Source organism: Dioscorea cayenensis, unplaced genomic scaffold (assembly GCF_009730915.1).
Source record: "Dioscorea cayenensis subsp. rotundata cultivar TDr96_F1 unplaced genomic scaffold, TDr96_F1_v2_PseudoChromosome.rev07_lg8_w22 25.fasta BLBR01000575.1, whole genome shotgun sequence".
Taxonomy (NCBI): Eukaryota; Viridiplantae; Streptophyta; class Magnoliopsida; order Dioscoreales; family Dioscoreaceae; genus Dioscorea; species Dioscorea cayenensis.
In genome coordinates this window covers 9,636-31,698 of record NW_024086966.1, presented here as the reverse complement: position 1 = coordinate 31,698, position 22,063 = coordinate 9,636, and the positions used below count along the sequence as shown (strand labels likewise).

Sequence of the window (22,063 nt, the reverse complement as noted above, 5' to 3'; positions counted from 1 at the left end):
AATATACTTGTCCATCTTAACAAGCACGTTTTCAATGATGCCCCTCAGATGTCTCACCGTTCGGTCCACCAATTGTAAAGTCATCTGAGTGGGCCTAGGCTCTTCCAGGCCTAGCTTCTTAAAGAATGTGTATGGCATGACGTTGATACTAGCCCCTGAATCTGCCAATACCATTTCTTCACCCAAATTGCCAATATTACACAGAATGATAAAGCTTCCTGGGTCTTTCTTCTTGTTCGGCATGTTCTTTTGCAACACCGCTGAGCAAGACGCATCTAGGATCACTGAAGACTCTCCTCCAACTCTCTCTTGTTAGTGAACAAGTCCTTCAAGAATTTTGCATACTTAGGCATTTGAGCCAATGCCTCAACAAAGGGAATGTTGATATGGAGTTACTTGAACAAACTTAGGAACTTCTTGTAATGTTCATCCCCTTGGTCATTCTTCAATGTAGAAGGATAAGGGATTCTTGTCTTGAAAGATGGGGGTGCCACCTCCTTCTCTTCGCTTGCTCCCTCCTCAACCTCTACAACCTCGGGTGCGTGTTCATTGGGTCTCTCACTCGGAAGCCTACTTTCAACCTCACGTCAACTTCTCAAAGTGATCACCTTCACATGCTCTCTAGGATCGGTCTTAGTATTACTTGGCAAGCTTCCTTGTGGCCTTTCTGAAAGAGACTTCGCAATCTACCCCTCTTGATTTTCAAGATTGTGCAAAGAGGCGGTGTGGTTGCGAAGTGCAACAACAACTGCTTGAAACCTTGTATCCGATGATTGCCCAAACCTAGTTAAGGCCATCTCCAAATCAGTCATTCGGGTCTCCAAGCCTGAAACTCGGTTCTCCATATTTGGGGCTTGTTGTTGTTGGAAACTCGATAGTGCCATGGCCTTTTGTGGACCTTGGCTGCTCCATAAGAAATTGGGATGATTCTTCCAACCCAGATTGTAGGTGTTCCTATATGGATTCCCTTAATTCCTCATTGCATTACCCACAAAATCAACCTATTTTACTGAAGATGCATCACCAATACAAATCGGGTAATCGGAGGGAGCATGTCCTCCGCCACACCCAGTGCAAGTAGTCACGACCACAACTCTATTCAAAGATAGAAGATCTAACTTCTTACTCAATGATTCCACTTGAGCCGGCAATGAAGTGACTGCGTCTATCTAATGGAGCTGGGCCACCTTTTTCTTTTCCCTAGACTTCCATTGGCAGCTATTTAACCCCATTTCTTCAATAAGTTGACGGGCCTCACCGGGGGTCTTGCTACCTAATGTACCTCCTGCTGCAGCATCCAAGAGTTGCCTTGTACTTGGATTCAATCCATTGTAAAAGGTCTGAACAATCATCCACTTTGGGAATCCATGTTGTGGGCACTTTCTTAGGAGCTCCTAGAACCTTTCCCATATTAAAAATAGAGACTCCAATTCTGACTGTACAAAAGACGAGATCTTATTCCTAAGCTTTGCAGATTTTCTGGTAGGGAAATAACGGGCTAGAAAAGCTTCACCATCTCCTCCTATGTGATAATCGATGCTCTAGGTAATGAGAGTAGCCACTGCTTCGCTCTCCCCTTTGAGGAAAATGGGAAGGCTCTCAACTTGATGGCATTATCTGTCATCCTATTTATCTTAAGCATATCACACACTTTGAGAATGTTCTCTATATGACTGTTTGGATCCTCATCGGCCAAACCATTGAAATGTGTGGATTGCTGCAACATGTGGATGAATGCCGGCTTAACCTTAAAGTACTGAGCTATAATCGGGGGACGCACAATACTCGATTGTGTCCCCAATATTGAAGGTCTGGCATTATTGGATAATGTCCGTTGTTGCTCATTCTGTTCTGCCATGTTTTCAGATTTTTCTACTTCCAAATCAGCTATATGAGATAGTTCTTGCACCGTTTCTTTCCCATTTTTCTAAGTGTACGTTCAAGCTCGGGATCTCCTTTAATTATTATTGAGGGGTTCCCACTAGTTATAACCTGCACTGCACCAAAAAGTAAGAAAACGAAAATCAGAACTTGAACTCGTATGTCCCGCAAGTGCACCTGTTTATCGAAGTAATAAAATCCCAGATGAGTGGGGTATTGTATCCACAGGCAATAGGGAATAAAAACACTTGAATTATTTCTTAACTAAGTGAAAGATGAATAGTGATATATGTGACAAGATGTGAAATAACAAAAGTAAAAGAACAAGATAGAGAGCTCAAGTAAAGGAGAAGGTAAGGCAATCGATATAAATGGGGTACCTGGATATTGCTCCGCCTAGGATAATCATTTCATGTGCAAGAACCCACTATTATACTTCCTAACTAATGCAATAATGAGTTATGGAGATCCTTAAATACATGGTCGCAAATCTAAGGTCAACCATGCCTATGTCTATACATGTCCCGGAGGAGAAATTGAATAACCACTCAACCTCGCACTCATATAGAATTGCAATGAGTTCTAGGGATTCCAAGTGATAAAATCCCCTTTCTAGATGTAGACCTAACCCTTTGTTCCAGGTGGAAGGTCCCTAGCCACAATTAAGCCCTAGGTGCTAAAATCACTTCAACGCTTCACAATGTTGCACCCACAACTAAGCCCCAGTAGAAGGTCAAACTTTAGCCAATTCACACTACTATGACCGCAGAGAACCTGAGGAAATGGAGGTAGAATAAATCACACTAGAGGGGAAAGGGAACACTCCGCTACTTCTCGACTCACCCTCTCAACCCTCTCCAATCTATCTTTGCCTAAACCTCGTGGTGTGTCACTCACTCACAAGGGTTACCAACAAGAACTCTCAACCCTATTGTCACTCTAAGGGAGTATTCATATAATCAAATATTCAAGATTGGAACTCAAATAAAACTTCAATTAATTGAAAGCATAATAAAGAGATTCAATGAAACGAATACATCCTACGGTTTACAAATACCCAAGTACCCACTAGAGGTTTAGCTTTCCATGGAGCTAATTACAATCAATGAAATCAAATGTAAAAGCAAAGAATCCATAGAAAGCCCCCTCGATAGTCATTGTGATGGTCTTGTGGAGAGTCCTCTACTCGTCCAAGGGTCCCTCTGTCCAGCCTAGGATACACCTAGCCTGATCGGTGCCGACGAAAGCTCTCCTACTAACCTTCTTCCTAATGGAGCGTGATGTCAGAGCCGTAGAACCTCTCGAAATCCCTAGCCAATACCTCTCTAAACCTTAGCCGCAACCCTCTCTCAAGTTAGGAAAAAGTTGGAGAAAAAGAATTCTGAAATCGGGGCTGAAATCGGCCTTAAATAAGGCTGAAATTGGGAATCCACATGCCCATGTGGTAGCCCATGTGGAATTTATGCACGCCGGTGTGGATTCCCTGTTTTCATCCTTCTTCGGCCGGCTGTGAACAATACCTGCTATAGTGTTTTGCTGCAGTGTTTGCCATAGTGCCCTACTGTAATGCCAGCCTGAAACACTCCCGAATCCATGCTTTCGTAGAGGTAACTGGTGCGAGATCCGCAAGTGCACGAAGTCATCAAGTAATACCTCTCGTGCGAGCACGAGAGGGTCGTATTCCCTGGGCCCAAGGAGCTACTATTACTTCCCTTTCGTTTATTTCCTAGCCTAAAACTCCAAAAGATGAATAGTAATTATAAAAAGAGAAAGAATTAACTACAATGAAATCCGGGGTACTACTACACACAATACAAACTCAAGGGAGAATCAAACAATGAAGGGAGTAATTTGGACAACGAATCCCCCTAGTGTTGTCATTAGATCCTGAATTTAGGATGAAATGCGAGATGGTAGTGGGCCAAGAGAATTCTAAATTAACTCAACCCGATGGTCACGGCAATTGAACCCTAATCCCATACAAGTATTGTGTCAGAATGGCTTCCGCCCAAATCCTCGTATGATTGCATTACACTCAGGGAAATCACTAATCAAGGTCAATACTCAAACTAGGTCCAACCCTAATTGCTGGAGGGGTACAAAATACCCGATGGTCACGGTGTATCTGTACATGGATCCCTTCCAAGCCAACTGGGTCTAGTACAAGGGCGATGGTCACGCAACCAAATACAACCTAGAAGTTGAAATACAGAGTTGTCATGCAAATCAACACATCAAAGTACACAAGGCTTGAACCACAAACTACAAGATTCCATAAAAGAAATACAACATCTAACAAAGCATCAATAAAGATGATCATCCAAATTACAAACAATCAACCCTAGAGTTCATCATATCCAAATCACAAATAAGTTAGTTCCTCATGATAGAGGACCACTCATACAAGTCCAAGGAACAAATAAACAAGAAAAAGAAAGTAAGAACTACTCCCTCTAGCTTTTAGATCCCCTTGGATGGTGAAGATCTTGAAGATTTGAAGAGATCTCCCTCAAATGATGCCTTGGATGCCTAGGATCTTCTCCCAATCTTCTCCTCCAACGCTTGCCTCCCTCTTGGTGAAGTCTTGCATAGTAGATCACCGGTGGGAAGAGTGGGGCGGCGGCCTAAGAGGCCCAAGAGAAAATTGCCCCCCCCCAAAAACTCCACCCCTTGCACTAGAAAATCAGCCTCCTTTTATATCCCGTCAGGTCCATACGAGCTCTATGCGGGAGTATGGAGCCCGTGAAGCTCACTGGCATTTCGCCAAGAAATGTGTCGGTGCTACAGTACTCAGCTACAGTGATTTTGATATAGTGCTCTGTCACAGTGTTTCTGCTACAGTCGAGGGTTGTGAAATTCCAGCAAACCTCACAGGCACCCATGCGGGCGCATGGAGCCTGTGAAGCTCACAGCCGAATGCCCGCAGCATGAATAGTGACCCTACTACAGTAACGCTATAGTGCTGGAACCCCAAAAATGCAGTTTTTGGTGTCGAATTCATCCAATTTGCATTTTTGAGCTTCGTTCAACTCTTTTAAGATCTACAACACCGAAATAACCAAATTACACTTAAACGGGCATCAATTCATTAAAATATACACAAGTAATACAAGATTAATACGTATAAAATATGTACATTTAGGCATTTATCAGTAACGTAAACATGCACATGTTTATGTCGTAGGTCGCTTTGCTACTTCAATAACGGACATGTTGGCGGAGATCTTGCTATACATGCACAAGCCGGTAATGCTTGAATGTGACTGCCCCTGTGCCCCTCCAAATTGTTATGCTAACTTAAATATGAGGAGGTTGGCACACATTCTCGCATTTCAAACTCAACTTATGTCTTCCTGTTTGAACATTATCAAGATTTCCTCCAAATAATACATTTATGATCTACATTGGCTTCTTTCTCTTACCTTTGGCTTCACAACCCTATATGCATGAAAGTAACATAAATGCACACATATTAGCATTAAAACCAGAGAAAAGTAATGCTCATCATAAGGAAAGAACACATCGTATTCTTATCACACAAGTACTCATCAGAAGGAAAGTACTTTCTGAGTATACAAGTCCGAAATAAAATACAAAAGAAAAGAAATAAAAAGCAAAATCAAATGTCAGTGTCGTTAGGTCTCTGCTCCGCTGCTAATGCTGGTGCTAGATCAAAGGGTGCCAGTGGAGATGGTGATTGTGATGCTGGAGGGGCCGGAGGTCTGCCAATCAGTAACTGATGTAACACATTGAAATGGGCCACCATCTCAGTATACTGTGCTGACTATATCACCCGAATCTTGATGATCTCAGACCATAATACATTCACAGTGCTCTCGAGCCTCTCAATACGATCATAGGTTGCTAAAAAGGTACTCGGGCACCCTGAGGTCTCTATCACCGTTATTGCGGAATCCCCCGCTGCATCCCTGATAAGTGCTTGTGAGATATGAATGCGAAGCGTTCTTTCCTTATGTTGAGCATTACTTTTCTTGGGGTTTAACACTAATATGTGTGTTTTTATGTTACTTTTATGCAGGTAGGGTTGTGAGGCCGAGTATGAAGGAAAGAAACCAATGTGCATCATAATGCACCGATTTTGGAGGAAATCTTGCTAAGGTTCAAACACGAAGACATAGGTCAGGTGTGAGATGCTAGAGTGTGTGCCAACCTCCTCGTATTTGAGTTAGCACAACCATTTGGAGGGACACAAGTTCAGTCACACTCAAGGATTCCGACTTATGCACATAGAACAAGATCTCCACCAACTTGTCCGTCATTAAAGAAGCAAAGTGATCCACGACGTGAACGTGTGCCCGTTTGCGTCACCTCGATGAAAGTATGGACTCGGGAAGTATTTTAGGCCAGGTACTATAGCATAGCACCGTAGGAAAAGTACTGTAGCAGCACTGTTCATAGCCGGCCGAAAATCACAATTCCAGAGAATCCACACGGGCGTGTGGAAATTATCCACGCCCGTGCCGAAATTCCACAGCGGCGTGTGGATTCTCGATTCCAGCCTTATTTAAAGCCGATTTATCCCCGATTTTAGCATTCTTTTCTCCATCTTTTCCCCAACTTAAGAGAGGGTTTCGGCTAGGGTTTTGAGAGGTATTGGCTAGGGTTTTGGAGAGGTTCTACGGCTCTGACATCGTCATTCCTTTGGAAGAAGGTTGGTAGGGGAGCTTCCGTCGAGGCGTATACTATACCGGACAAGGGAATCCTTGGACGACGAGTAGAGGACTTTCCACAAGACCATCGACATGACTATCGAGGGGGTTTCTCTATGGATTCATTGATTTTACATTCTATTTTTTTTATTGTACTTAGCTCCATGGAGAGATAAACCCCTAGTGAGTACTTGTGTATTTGTGAACCCTAGGATGCATTTGTTTCATTAAATCTCTTCATTATGCTTTCAATTAATTGATGTTTGTTGTGAGTTCCAACCTTGAATGCTTGATTGTATGAATATTTTCCCTAGAGTGACACCGGGGTTGAGAGTTCTTGTTGGTAACCTTGTGAGTGAGTGACACACCATGAGTGTTAGACAAAGCTAGGTTGGAGAGGGTTGAGAGGGTGAGTCGAGAGGTACAGGAGCGTCCCCTTTCCCTTCTGGTGTGATAGATTCTACCTCCGTTCCTCGAGTTCTTTGTGGCCATAATAGAGTGAATGGTCTAAGGGATGACCCTCCGGTGGGGCTTAGTTGTGCATGCAACGGAGTAAAGCATTGAGGCAATCTTAGTATAGTGGTTAATTGTGGTTAGGGACCTTCGACCTGGACCAAAGGGTTTGGTCTATAATTAGGAAGAGATTTATGTTTCTATTTAATCCGAGTTTGATTAAGTTTCATTCTTGATTGTTTAATGCTTGCTTGCCTTATTGATCTTATGGTTATTTAGTTTGCATGATTTGTTGCCTTGGTGGGAGAGAGATCTCCATTAGGGTTAGAACCTCAAGATTGAAAAAGGTTGAGAGGGTGAGTCATGAGATAGTGAAGTGTCCCCTTTCCCCTCCGATTGGTGTATTCTATCTCCATTCCCTAAGCTCTATGCAACCATATTTGGTGGGAGGCGTGAGATTGCTCGATTTCTCCGCCGGGACATTGTAGGGGTTAGGATCCTTCGCCGGGAATTAGGGTTGGATCAATCTTTAGGAATTGGATACACAATTTGGAATCCCTAGAGTGCTTTGCTGTCATATGTGGTGTGAGGTGTTGAGATTGAGCGATTTCTCCACCAGGACCTCGTAGGGGACTAGTATCAGTGATCTTGAGATAGACCCGATTATGTTTGGATTTCCACGACTTAACTTACTCATCATAGAAACACTTTGCTTATCCGGTACCTAATACCTGAATCCTAGGTGGAGCATTGCCCGAATACCCCACTTTTACTGATTGAGATTCTCCTTCCATTTTACCCTTGCATATTTGTCTCCGGTGTTCATCTCTTCGCACATTAGATCACCACACCTTTTCATTTATCATTTGGTTAGAAAGCAGAGAAGAAGTTAGTACTAGTAACCCTGTTCCCTGTGGATTCGACTACCCGACTCACCGGATATTTATTACTTCGACACCCGTGCACTTGCGGTACACACACGCATATTCGGACGTGTCAAGTTTTTGGCGCCGTTGTCGGGGACTAGGATACTAGGAACGCTAGGACTTTGTTGCTCTAGCCATTTATCCATTTTTTTCATTTTATTTTTTTCTATTCCACACTTTCTTTTTTTCTTCCATCATTCTCATTGGTTTTTTTATTTTTGTTTTCATCCATTTCACTTTTATCTTCTTCCACCGTTCTATTTTTGTTTTATTTTGTCTTACTTACTTTTTTTCTTGCATGGAACTTGAATGATGATTAATCCAATTTTTAAACTTATATTTTTCAGGTTGAAGCTCTCACTAGAAAACTTGATCAATTTGTTAATGTTCATCAACATCACAATCCATATCGCATTAACTACCATCCAAATCAAAGGAGCTACCCAAATCTTTTGTGGGATATTGATGAACAACAATGGGAAGCACCTCAAGAAGAATTTCAGATGGATGAGAAGCATGAAGATGATGTACTTCTGTTGGAAAGAGTGTTACCGAGATTTATTGAAGCCACCGATGCACGTTTCCAAAATATTGAGGCCACATTAAGTTGTCACGAAGTCTCCATCAAAAACATTGAACATCAATTAGGAGAGATCTTGGACATGCTTGCTAAGGAAAAAGAAGAATTTGAACAAGCAAGGCAAGTATCTCCGGGACATGATGAGGCCATGAGCAACATTGAAGAAGTTGGGCAAATTGAGTACATTGATGTAGAAAATAAAAAGAAAGAAGTTGAATATCATTTTGAGATTTTGGATTGTGTGAATGAAGATTGTGCTTGTGCGCGAGGAAATTTTCAAGGGGATTTGCTAGTCTCATGTTCCTCTCAAGTTGAAAATACACAAGAAGAAGCAAACCCCAAGTTAATGGAACAAGCATCTTTCTTTAGGATTGATCAACTCTTACAATGCAAGAGAGAGGTTTTGGGAAGGGAAGGAGATGTGGGTAGGAGATTGAAGCCATCCAATGACCCACCTGTGCTAAGCTTGGACAATTCCCAACCCAAATTGTTTCCTTGGAGGCCAAAAGTAAGATGGTTGGACTCTCCAACAAATACTTCATCCCGGCAAGTTGACTCTTGGTTTAAAGGAAGTAGCTATGCAATGTCTAGTCGGGAGGAACACACTCTTTTCAAGCCTCCATAAGGTAAGGAAGAGGTACGTCAAGCTTAGTGACGTAAAACAAGAGCTTCTTGGGAGGCAACCCAAGTTTTTAAATGTTTTCTAGTTTAGATTTTCATTTCTGCAGTAATAAATTCATGAGTGGGTGCTTTGATGAATTTTTGTTGGTGTTGAAGTTTTCATGGAAAATTTTGGTGATTTAACTTGATTTTCGTGTATGTGGCATGGTTTAGGGAGTAATTCATGTTTATAGTTGAAGAATTAGTGTTAATTTGAAGTTTGGAGCCTTGCGTGGGACATGCTCGCAGAAATTTTGCAGCTCACACGGTCACGTGGAATTTCCACGCGGCCGTGTACAGTACCCACGCGGGGGTGTGGAATTTTCACACCCCCATGTGGCTTATAAGAATATGAGGGGTCACTTTTCATTATCTTCATCACTTATACCCTTCATGTCCCACTTCTCCATCTTCAAGAATCCAAACTTTTGAGCACAAAAACTAAGTTCTTCAACTCCTTTGAGATTTAAAAGTGTTTTGCCGGCATTTGCATTAAGTTTCCTTCACCAATTTGCACCGGTAAGCTTCATCTTATCTCATTTTCTCCATGCTCTTATTTTGCCAATCCATGAAGTTTTTCTTGGTTTATAAGTGTTGTTTTTTTCATGAAAAAAATTATGTAGAAACACTTTAGAATGTATGGATCGAAAAACTTTTTGGAAGCGTTGGAGCCCAATCATGGTTTCTTGGCCATGGTTGGGTGCCCATGCGTGGGCGTGGCGGCCCACACGCCCGCTGGGATGGCCGACCATTCGGGCGGCGCGCTCACGCGGGCGCGGCCAGCCCGCACGTGCGCTGACCCGAGCTGGGCTGGCAGCACGCCGCGGCCGCGCACGCGTGCACGCGCTGCGGCTAGCCGCACGCACGCGGGTCGCCATGCAGCGCCAGCGGGCCGCTGGCCGCCACGCGGCGCGCTGGCTGCCAGCCGCACGCGCCCGCGTGGGTTGGCCCGACCAGCAGGTTGGCCCACCCGGCCGTGTGGCGCCCTGGCCGAGACCAAAACGCGCCCACGCGGGCGCGTGGCTTCCTCACACGCCCGCGTGGGCTGGAAAAGCATCCAATAAGGCCAGAAAAGTGCTTGGCTTGCCCTCCACGCCCGCGTGGAGCCCTGTACTCATCAAATTCATGCTTAATTGACTTCTTTTGAAGCTTTATTTGCAGGTATGACACCAAGGACCGAAAAACCTGTTCCGAAATGCTTGAATTTCATACGGTTAACCTTGGATGAGAACATTATTTTGGCACACCGGCAACACCAGAAGATGACGTTGATGCTTGAGGCGTCCCACTCATGACTCTTTAGATTTCTTTACTTTTGTTCTCATTTTTAGTTTTTGTCTTATTTTATCTTTTAGACTTTAGTTGACTTTGTGTTTTGTTTTGTTTGTGTGTTTTACTAATAAGAACTCGTACATCTTTTCTATTTTGTTGAGCTTCACTGAACCCCTTGTCTACGTGCAGATGGCCTTGAGAGTGATGTTGATGATGTTTTTGTCATAGACACGATCATGTGCTTTTGTCACATGGTCTTGTGAGCTTCACAACCCGATGAACACATACACCCATGAGTTAGGCTTCACCAACCGATTAATGAGGAGTTCAGGGGAGTATTGTTTTAATTGCATTCCCGCACACATTATGCTTCCATTGTTATTATTTTTATTGTGCTTGCATGCGTACATTGAGGACAATGTACATCTTAAGTGTGGGGGAGGGTTCACCTTATACATGACTTTTACTTGTGTTTTCATGAGTATGCTCTTGTTGCCAATGAAGGTTCACCTTAGGGTTTAGAGTTTAATTCTTAGTTTTTGGAGGTTGTAAACATTAGATTTTATCATGCTCTTGTTTTCATCCAATTTCATTGAATATTTTTGTCCGATTGCTCTTTGTGCACTTCTCTCACTCATTAGACCTATGAAGACTCTAGTTCATTATGTTTGGGACTTTAGTATGCTAGTTTTATTTATAAATAAAAAAAAGAAAATCAGAAAAATCAGAAAAATCAGAAAAATTGAAAAAAATTTGGAAATTGTTTGTTGTTTGTACATAGGGGGTGGAAAGAGCTACCACCCATGATGTATGTAGCTACTCTCATAAGTCGGATACTTGTTATGCCCTAATGAGAGAAAGAGCTATCTCATGGGATGTGTGAAAGCTACCATCCTCGGTAGAAAGAGCTACCACCTTGAAAGTGTGAAAGCCAATCGGGAGGCATCTTGGGAAAGGGCTACCTTAGAGGTTGTGTGAAGCTACTACCTATTCTTTCTCGCTTTATAAATAAGTCCCATATTAATAAGAACTTGGTAGTGGACATAGTGTTGACATGAGTTGAGTTTTTTTCACACACACACGCATTCGGATTTTTATCACATTCATTTTTTTGATTGGATTGTTTGTCGGAGCATTGATTGTTTTGTCTAGTGTTTGATTCTTCCATGACCGTAGAATTTTATTCTTGTACTCATTTGGTGAACCCAAGGCCAAGCACTTCTTTTCTTTCCATAGGTATATCGTTTAATTTTGCCTCGAGGACGCGCAAAAGACCTCAGGTGGAGAGTTTGACAGTGCTGAGACATGTTTTACAGCTAGCAGCTGAGCAGCACGCATCGCGGCCATGTCCACAGTATCTGGCGCCTTTTTAGCGCAGAATGCCCCGAAGCAGCGAAAGAAGATACAGCACACGTTGCCCGCGTCACGACAGAGCGCTGATGCAACTGAGTGTGCCAGCTGTCACCATCACTTGAAGGGCACAGCAGCCACATCTCAGCCCTCTTCTCAGGATGCAGCATCTCCCAGATGCGTCGATGAACAGTGCTATAGCTCACCATGGACGCAGTGCCCGACATGTGGCTCAAGAGAAGAGTGTTCGGATCGCATTTTGTGAAAGTGAATTTCCACGCTACAGTGAAATTGCTACAGTACTTTCACAAAACGCGATCCGAACACTCTTCTCTTAAGGCCACGTGTCCGGGCACATGTCCATGTGGTAGGCTATAAAACTTTTCTTCATCGACGTATCTTTGAGAGGTCTTGCAATCTTCACAAAGAGAAGGAATATGAAGATGTGGCTGCCTTTTGTGCCCTTCCAAATGGTGAATTGACTTGAATCTTCTTGGAAGTTGGCACACATCTCCACGCTTATCAACTCGCCTCGTGTCTTGGTCCTTGAATTGAACAAGAACTCCCAACATTGTGTCTTTTATAGCCTATCTTTTGCTTCCTTTTTACTCTTCAAGGCATTCACAACCTATATGCATAAAAAGAACACCAAATACACAATATGAGACATAAACCGCAGTAAAAATGATGCTCAATGCATGTAAAACATATATAAAAATATGTCTACTCAAGCACTTATCAATTTATCACTTGGAATCCCTAGAGCTCATTGCAACTCTATTCGAGTGCGAGGTTGAGAGGTTATCTAATCTCTCCTCCGAGACATGTTTAGAGTTAGGCATAGTTGACCTTAGATTTTGGACTATGTATTTAAAGATTTCCATGACTCACCATTGCATTGATTAGGAAGCATAATACAGGGTTCTTGCACTTGAACGATTGTCTTACCTCCTCCTTTATCGATTGCCTTACCTCCTCCTTTACTCGTGCTCTCTTACTTGTTGTTTTTACTTTTGAGAATTGAATCATTGTCACACTTGTCACTACTGATCTTTCATATAGCTAAGAAGTGGATTAAGTATTTTTATTCCCTACTCCCTGTGGATTCGATACCCGCTCATCCGGGATTATTACTTCGACAAACCCGTGCACTTGCGGGATATACGCAAGGGGACCTTGTCAAGTTTTTGGCACCGTTGCCGTGGAGTAGGCGTTTAGAGATACTTTGCACTTTGTTTTCTTAGCTATTTCACCATACATTCTATTTCATATCTTCTTATTCTATCATTGTTCTGATTTCTTTTTCTTTCTTTTTGGGTGTAGCTCTAGGTTATGACCCGAAGAAATCCCTCAATATTGATTGAAGGAGATCCTGAGCTTGAACGTACACTTAGAAGAAAAGGGAAAGAGCCTATGCAAGAACAGTCTAATTTAGCTGATTTAGAAGTGGAAGAATCTGAAAACATGGCAAAACAGAATGAGCAACAGCGAACATTATCCGATTATGCCAGATCTTCAGTGTTGGGGACACAGTTGAGTATTGTGCATCCCCCGATTGCAGCTAAGAACTTTGAACAGAAGCCTGCATTCATTCACATGTTGCAGCAATCCACATAATTCAATCGTTTGGCCGATGAAGATCCAAACAGTCATATAGAGAGCTTTCTTGAGGTATATGATATGCTGAAGATAAACGGGGTGACGGATGATGTAATTAAGTTGTGAGCCTTTCCCATTTTCCCTAAAGCGTCAATTACCACGTGGGAGGAGATAGTAGAAGCTTTTCTGGCCCGTTATTTCCCTCCCAAAAAATCTGCAAAGCTTAAGAACGAGATCTCATCCTTTGTTCAGTTGGAATTGGAGTCTCGATTCGAGACATGGGAAAGGTTCAAGGACCTCCTGAGAAAGTGCCCGCAACAAGGATTCCCAGAGTGGATGATTGTTCAGACCTTTTATAATGGTTTGAATCCAAGTATAAGACAACTCTTAGATGTGACAGTAGGAGGTACATTAGGTAGCAAGACCCCCGATGAGGCCCGTCAGTTAATTGAATAAATGGGGTTAAACAGCTACCAGTGGAATGCTAGGGAGAAGAAAAAAGTGGCCGGTCTCTATGAAATAGATGCGGTAACTTCATTGGCAGCTCAAGTAGAAAATTCGAGTAAGAAGTTAGATCTTCTAACTTCAAATAGAGTGGCGGCCATGACTAATTGCACCGGGTGTGGTGGAGGACATGCTCCCTCCGATTGCCCGATCTCTATCGGTGATGTTTCTTCGGTGGAGAACGTTGATTTTGTAGGTAATAGCATGGGACCTCAAGGAAACCCATATAGCAATACCTACAATCCGGGTTGGAAAAATCATCCCAATTTCTCATGGGGTAATCAGGGTCCACAAAAGGCCATGGGGCCACCACGTTTCCAACAACAACAACAAGCCCCTCAGGTGAAAAACAGAGTCTCAGGTTTGGAAACCGGAATGAATGACTTAGAGAAGCACTTGACTCGATTTGTGCAATCTGCAAATACAAGGTTTGAATCAGTCGGGGCTGCACTTGGCAAGCACACCGCTTCTTTGCATAACCTTGAAAATCAAGTGGGGCAAATTGCGAAGTCTCTCTCTGAAAGGCCACATGGAATCTTGCCGAGCAATATAGAGACCAAGCTTAGAGAGCACGTAAAGGCGATCACTTTGAGAAGTGGTCATGAGGTTGAAGATAGGCTTCCGAGTGAGAAGCCAAAAGAACACATACCCGAGGTTATAGAGGTAGAAGAGGGAACAAGCAAAGAGAAAGAGGTGGCACCCCCACCTTTCAAGCCAAGAATCCCTTATCCTTCTAGATTGAAAAATGACCAAGGGGATGAACAGTAAAAGAAGTTCATGAGTTTGTTCAAGCAACTCCACATTAATATTGCTTTTGTTAAGGCATTGGCCCAAATGCCTAAGTATGGGAAGTTCTTGAAATACTTGTTGACTAACAAGAGGAAGTTGGAGGAAAGTGCTTCAGTGATTTTAGATGCTTCATGCTCGGCGGTATTGCAAAAGAACATGTCAATCAAGAAGAAAGTCTTGGGAAGCTTCATCATTCCGTGTAATATTGGCAATCTATGTGAGGAAATGACATTGGCAGACTCAGGGGCCAGTATCAACATTATGCCTTACACCTTCTATCAAAAGCTAGGCTTGGGTGAGCCTAGGCCTACTTGGATGACTTTGCAACTAGCGGACCGAACAGTGCGACATCCGAGAGGTATCATTGAAGACGTGCTTGTCAAGGTGGACAAGTACATTTTTTCGGTTGACTTTGTAGTGCTAGATGTCGATGAGGATGTGGATGTACCTTTGATACTTTGGAGACCATTCTTGCAGACTTCCAAGGCATTGATTGAGATGGGCGGCGGAGAGCTAACTTTGAGGGTTGGAGATGACAAGCTCGCATATCGCCTTGCTGAAGCCATGCGGCATTCTCTTGATTTTGATGATACTTTATACTTTCTAGACACTACTGATGAGATTGTTGATGAATACATGCAGGAAATGTTCAATCCCGACCCATACGAGGGTTTGTTTGACCAAGATGAGGATTATGAAGAAGTAATGATGCTTGGTTCAACGGAAGAAGTACCATCTACCCCGGGGATCTTGAAGAAGGTGCTCCAAAAAATGAAGAGGGCTAGGAGATGCCACCGAAAACACTCCAAGGCTATTGGAGACATCCGTAAAACGAAAGAGTTGGATGAACTATCGATAGGTGGTCCGAAGCCCGATAATTCACCCTCTATCCTCAAGAGACTTTGCACATCATGCTTTCAAGTCATGGGTAAAAGGGCAACCTTCATCTATGAACCCCTGTGAGGTAAGACAAGGTACGTCAAGCTTAGTGACGTTAAACAAGTGCTTCTTCAGAGGCAACCCAAGTGTTTACTGTTTCTTATCTTCTAGTTTAGTTTGTTTGCATGAATAATTTGTTAAGTGTTGGTGTCTTGATTTTTAGATGCTTTTGCTGAGATTTTCTTGTGGGCTTTGAGTATTCATCATATGTTTTCATGTGGAATTGGCGAAGTTGTGTGATTTGAGCTTTATTCCATGTTTTTCACTGGTAAAACTTGCATACTAGGCTAGGCTCTGAATGTCTAAACATGTTCAGAAACTTTCTGCAGAGCCTGCAGCTTTTTCTTAGGCATCCAGTGAAAACGCACGGGCGTGTGGAATTTCCGCACACCCGTGGATTTATATTGTGAGCTCATCTAGAGAAGGCACAGGGGCGTGCACGCCCGTGGGTAATTTCTGCACGGGCGTGTGATTTCCTGCAAAGTTTGTTAAATTATCCTGAGAGCGCACATGGTCGTGAACTCGTACCTATGGGCGATCTTGTGAAAACTACACGGGCGTGGGTAATTTCCACACGCCCGTGTGAATCTCTGTATAGGAGCTCTCGCCATCCCGAGAGGACACAGGGGCATGCGCTTGCCCCTGTGAGTTGAGATTGTGAATGTCCATGCCCGTGCAAAATTACAGCACGGGCGTGCGAAACAATTAGGAGATTTTCTCGGATGTCCAGAGTAGTCACAGGGGCGTGCATCTGCCCCTGTTGGTTGGGCGCACGGGCATGCATAATTTCCGCACACCTGTGGAGGGGTGACAAGGTCCCCTTGCATATATCCCGCAAGTGCACAGGTTTGTCGAAGTAATAATCTCGGGTGAGCGGGGTCGAATCCACAAGGAGTAGGGAGTAAAGACACTTAATTTGATTCTTAGCTATGTGAAAGATCAATGATAGGGAGTCTGATAATGATTCAATTCTCAACAATTAAAAGCAATAAGTAAGAGAGCAAAAATAAGGAGGAGGTAAGGCAATCGATAAAGATGGGGTACTCGGATGATGCTTCACCTAGGATAATCGCTTCAAGTGCAAGAACTCTCTATTATGCTTCCTAATCAATGTAATGGTGAGTCGTGGAAATCCTTACATACATAGTCCCAAATCTAAGGTCAACTATGCCTAACTCTATACGTGTCCCGGAGGAGAGATTAGATAACCTCTCAACCTCGCACTCGAATAGAGTTGCAATGAGCTCTAGGAATTCCAAGTGATAAATCCCTTCCTAGTTATAGACCCAACCCTTTGGTCCAGGCGGAAGGTCCCTAACCATAATTAAGCCCTAGATACTAAGATCCCCTCAACGCTTCACTCCTTTGCACGCGCAACTAAGCCCCAGCGGAGGTTCGTCCCTTAGACCATTCACTCTATTATGGCTGCAAAGAACTTAAGGAACGGAGGTAGAATCTATCACGTCGGAGGGGAAAGGGGACGCTCCTGTACCTCTCGACTCACCCTCGCAACCCTCTCTAACCTAGCTTTGTCTAACGCTCGTAGTGTGTCACTCACTCACAAGGTTACGAACAAGAACTCTCAACCATAGTGTCACTCTAGGGGAAATGTTCATACAATCAAGCATTCAAGGTTGGAACTCACAATAAACATCAATTTATTGAAAGCATAATAAAGAAGTTCAATGAAACGAATACATCCTAGGGTTCACAATCACCCAAGTACCCACTAGGGGTTTAGCTCTCCATGGAGCTAAGTACAATCAAAGAAATCGAATGTAAAAGCAATAAATCCATAAAGAAACCCCCTCGATGGTCATGTCGATGGTCTTGCGGAGAGTCCTCTACTCATCGTCCAATGATTCCCTCGTACGGTATAGGATATGCCTCGACGGAAGCTCCCCTACCAACCTTCTTCCTCAGGAATAACGATGTCGGAGCCGTAGAACCTCTCCAAAACCTTGGCCAATACCCCTCAAAACCCTAGCCGAAGCCCTCTCTTCAGTTGGGGAAAAGATGGAGAAAAGAATACCAAAATCGGGGCTGAATCGTCTTTAAATAGGGCTAGAATCGGGCAAGTCCACGGGCGTGGACGCTACACGAGCACGTGAGGAATTTCCACACGGGCGTGGATAATTTCCACACGCCCGTGTGGATTCTCTGTTTCTCTGATTTCTCGGCAGGCTATAAACAGTGCTGCTACAGTACTTACTACATTACTGCTACAGTGCTCTGCATAAGGAATGAAAACACACATATTAACGTAAAAACCTGAGAAAAGTAATGCTCAACATAAGGAATAAACACTTCACATTCATATCGCACAAGCACTTATCAAGGGGCATTCAAAGACTGTGAGAGTTTCTCCTGAGAGCACACAGGGGCGTGCATCTGCCCCTGTGGAGTTCTCTTAATGAGTGACACGGGCGTGGGTAATTTCCGCACGCCCGTATGGATGCGCAGAATTCCAAGGGGCGCGACTTCTTTTTAAAGAGGAGTCGTTTCTTTCATTGTTCACATCCTCTATTCCTCTGAGAACACCCTCACATCATTCCCTGACTTCCTTTTGTCAATTTGGTGGAGTTATTGCGAGGTTTTCGGGCCGAATCTTAAGTTTCTCATCTCAACTCGTCGGTGAGCCCTCTTTTTTTGTTTTCTTGATATCTTCGTCAATTCATGATTAAATTCGATGAATTCTCTCAGACACTCTTCGCTTCTTCAATTAGGGGGATTAGTCATGTTTAGAACAAAGTTAGAAGTAGTTTTAAGATTTATTTTTGGATTTTTAAGGCGTGGCCGTGTGTGTTTTTACGCCCCGTGGATCCACACGGGCGTGCGGATATTCCGTACGACCGTGTGGAATTCTGCAGTAATGCTTTATCATCTTGTTTGACCGATTTCTTCTCAAATTTTATAGATTATGGCACCCCGGTAGAACAATCAAGCTTATAAGCAGCCGCGTTAGTCATCTTCCGAGTCTAAGGACATGAGTTTCACCATTCTGGAGCACAGGGTTCGTTTTGAGTGGTTGTCGAGAGTTCGCTTTGGACAGACTCGATTCCTTGATACAAGTATACTGAGAGATTTGCAGCAGGTAGACGAGTTGGCAGACAAGGTCGAGGATATCGTATTAGTAGGTGGTTGGAGGCAGTTATTGACTATTAGAGAGCCAGCCATACGAGGGCTCGCACTGGAGCTCTTGTCATCATTTGATTTTGACAGATCCTATTCGAGCTTTGATAGTATTGATGCCATTCAGTTCAGAGTATTTGAACACCACTATAGCTTGAGCATTACTCAGTTTTCAGTTCTACTTGGCATGTATGAGGAGGCATTCATAAACACTGAGGAGTACTCTTAGTTACCGACTGATTATCCTTGAGCCTTGACCCCGCAGAGAGTTCACAGAGTGCTATGTGGTAAGGGTCAGTATGACTCGGGGGTGTCCAAGGCCACGTACCTTTCTCGACCTGCATACAGATATTTACATGCCATCATGAGTAGGTCGGTGAATGACCATGGTGATAGCACTGGTGTTCTGAGCCGACAGGAACTTCTGTACTTATACTCGATGGTGCAGCGCGTACCAATTCATTTAGGACACATCATGGCAGAGTACATCAGACATCAGGGGTATTATACTAGACTGGGAGCGATCTTCTCAGGCCCTACATTACGAGATTAGTACTGGGCATGGGTCTCTTGGATGCGATTCGTGTGGCTGAGAAGACGAGTATACCTATCCCCCTGAGTTTAGAGACACTGAGATTGATGGGCATGGTCCGTAGAGTTCGGACAGGGGTTTATGCATTGGTGCTACCAGCTCCAGAGATAGCTGAGGGTGAGGGTGATCATGCCGAGGGTTCCCAGCCTGCTCCCCAGCCTCAGTTAGCATCGATAGAGACCGAGGCACCTTCTGCGGCAGAGGACGCTCCCCCAGTACGTATATTTTTACCATCTCGAGCCCTTGATCGCCTCGAGAGGCTCGAGAGTGCGTGGGAGTGATACTGGATGCAGGTAGCCGAGGCTTGAGTAGAGATTGCTCGAGATTAGGGCTACGCAGTCACTCAAGACACGTAGTTCATGGCACGTTTCGACGTATTACAGCAGATCTTAGAGCGAGACGTCGCCTCCTCATTTGTCTTGCGACCTAGGACTCCTCAGCCCCCTCGGCTTCTCCTACACCCCCATCTCGTATACCAGCAACGGTGGATCCACCTTATGTTTCCCCACCACCAGTAGTAGCAGAGGAGGGGACAGAGCGTGACACCAATATTTGAATTTATTTTTCTGCATTTTCTTTATTTTGCATTTTATTTTAGACTTGTTCACTCAGAAAGGATTTTCCTTCTGAGTTTATTTTCATTTTCCTTCTCAAGTTGTATTCATTGTCTATCTTTTATATATACTCGAGTTATTTTGTTTTTATTGAGTTTCACTGAATCCCCTCGTATATGCGTGCAGATGGTCTTATCACTTGCGGAATTGAGACTTTGTGATGGGCACGGCCAAAGTGCTTTGGCACTTGACCGTGTGAGCTTCATAACCCATTGGAACACTACTCCCAATGATTTAGTTTCATCAAACGCAACACTGCGAGTCAGGGGAGTATTGTTTTGATTGCTTCTCCCAGATATATTCTTCATTGATATACATTATGAGTGAGCTTGCATGTGTACATTGGGGACAATGCATAACTTAAGTGTGGGGGGGAGTTTCATAGTGCACCCATCCTTTTTATTGTTCTTGATTGATATCCATGTTCACATAGTCAATGGTAGTTCACCTTAGTTGCAATGATTGTATTCTTGAGTTTAGGAGAATTTTTAACATTGAATATCTTCATGCTCGAGTTTTATTTGAATTTTTAGGAGTTTTTGCCCGAATTACACTCAGTGCACTAAAATCTATTGGAAACTGATGTTCGATGTTAAAGGTACTAGTTATAGTTGTTTCTTGTGTTAAATTTTGAGAAAAAAAAGGAACAAAATAGTTTTCTTGTTTGTTTTGCATTTTGGGTGGAAAGAGTTACCACCTATGTAGTATGAAGCTACTCTCATAAGTCGGATACTAGTTATGCCCTAATGAGAGAAAGAGCTATCTCATAGGATGAGTGAAAGCTACCACTCCGGTAGAAAGAGCTACCACATCGAAAGTGTAAAAGCCTCCTTAACGGCCGCTTGGGAAAGAGCTACCTTAGAGAATGTGTGAAGCTACTACCATCTTTAAATTTTTGTTACTTTCTTGCTGTAGATAAATAAGTCCCTTATACTTAGAACTTTGAGGAGTATACCTTGGGTTGACTTGAGTGAGTCCACACACTTTCAAGATTTCGGGCTTGTTGTCCTTTTTTATTCAAGTTTTTAACTATAGCTTCGATCTATCATATTTATTGTTGAAATTTCCCTTACTTGTAGAATGCTCTCTTTGTATACTTTGGTGAACCTAAGGCCAAGCACTTTCAATATTTTCTTCATTAATGCACATAATGTTTAATTATTTCTTGAGTACAAGCAAAAGCTTAAGTGTGGGGGAGTTTGATAAGTGCTTGTGCGATATGAATGCGAAGCGTTCTTTCCTTATGTTGAGCATTATTTTTCTCGGGTTTTTACATTAATATGTGTGTTTTTATGTTACTTTTATGCAAGTAGGGTTGTGAAGCCGAGTATGAAGGAAAGAAACCAATGTGGATCATAATGCACCGATTTTGGAGGAAATCTTGCTAAGGTTCAAACGCGAAGACATCGGTCGGGTGTGAGGTGCTAGAGTGTGTGCCAACCTCCTCGTATTTGAGTTAACACAACCATTTGGAGGGGTACAAGGGCAGTCACACTCAAGCATTCTGACTCATGCAAATAGAACAAGATCTCCACAAACTTGTCCATCATTAAAGAAGCAAAGCGATCCATGACGTGAACGTGTGCCCGTTTGCGTCACCTCGATGAAAGTATGGATTCGGGAAGTATTTTAGGACAGGTATTGTAGCAGAGCATCGTAGCAAAAGTACTGTAGCGGCACTGTTCACAGCCACTCAAAAATCACAATTCCAGAGAATCCACACGGGTGTGTGGAAATTACCCACACCCTTGAGGAAATTCCACAGGGGCGTCCACAGGGGCGTCTGGATTCCCAATTCCAGCCCTACTTAAAGCCGATTCAGCCCCGATTTCAGCATTCTTTTCTCCATCTTTTCCCCAACTTGAGAGAGGGTTTCAGCTAGGTTTTGAGAGGTATTGGCTAGGGTTTTGGAGAGGTTCTACGGCTCCGATATCATTATTCCTTTGGAAGAAGATTCGTAGGGGAGCTTCCGTCGAGGCATATCCTATACCGGACAAGGGAATCCTTGGAAGACAAGTAGAGGACTTTCCACAAGACCATCAACATTCTATTTCTTTGATTGTACTTAGCTCCATAGAGAGCTAAACCCCTAGTGGTTAATA

At 43.3% G+C, this 22,063-nt stretch overlaps 2 non-coding genes across 2 annotated transcripts; one reads left to right on the top strand and one right to left on the bottom strand.

Moving 5' to 3' along the window:
* The first annotated feature begins 1,362 nt into the window (after window positions 1-1,362).
* LOC120254685 lies at window positions 1,363-1,469 on the top strand. Its single transcript, XR_005534703.1, has one exon. It is a non-coding gene; the product is annotated as a small nucleolar RNA R71 (small nucleolar RNA).
* Window positions 1,470-13,610: 12,141 nt separating this feature from the next.
* LOC120254686 lies at window positions 13,611-13,717 on the bottom strand. Its single transcript, XR_005534704.1, has one exon. It is a non-coding gene; the product is annotated as a small nucleolar RNA R71 (small nucleolar RNA).
* Window positions 13,718-22,063: the final 8,346 nt, after the last annotated feature.